We start from the raw sequence: 525 nt of genomic DNA, 5'->3' as shown, positions 1-525 counted from the left end.
TACATATGCGAATAAGCATTTAGATATTACTGTATTTCTCTAACAAAATTTCCAATTTTATATACTGCTAATGATTCAACATACACTTAATAATAATATTTATAAAAAAAAATCCTGCCACACAAATAAAATCTTAAAGTTCGATGATATTTGATATATTTCCTTCTTGATTTAGGTAATTGGTTTTCTACTTTGCGATATAATTAATGATTCAAGTTTTGAAATTAATTCAGCTTCAAGATTTAGACCAATTTAGCAAAAAAAAAAAAAAAGTCCTGTTCAGCGACAAGCTACGACCCAGTCCTCTCCCCCCCCGCATTCTTTGAGACGAGGGTTTTTGAACTTCTTCTGAACTTCACTTGAACTTCGCTTCTATTGCTGAAGAATTCGGAATAGAAATCTTGGAATTTTTGAATTACCGAAGGATTTTATTTATTTTTTCTATTTCTATTTCTAATTTTGAAAGGATTGTTTAATTTGGTTTCAAAGCTGAATTTGCATTTTTGTTGTATTTGCCGGACTGCA

This window comes from Penaeus monodon, chromosome 19, assembly GCF_015228065.2.
Source record: "Penaeus monodon isolate SGIC_2016 chromosome 19, NSTDA_Pmon_1, whole genome shotgun sequence".
NCBI lineage: Eukaryota > Metazoa > Arthropoda > Malacostraca > Decapoda > Penaeidae > Penaeus > Penaeus monodon.
The sequence above is the reverse complement of the archived record's forward strand: the minus strand, read 5'-3'. Positions refer to the sequence as shown.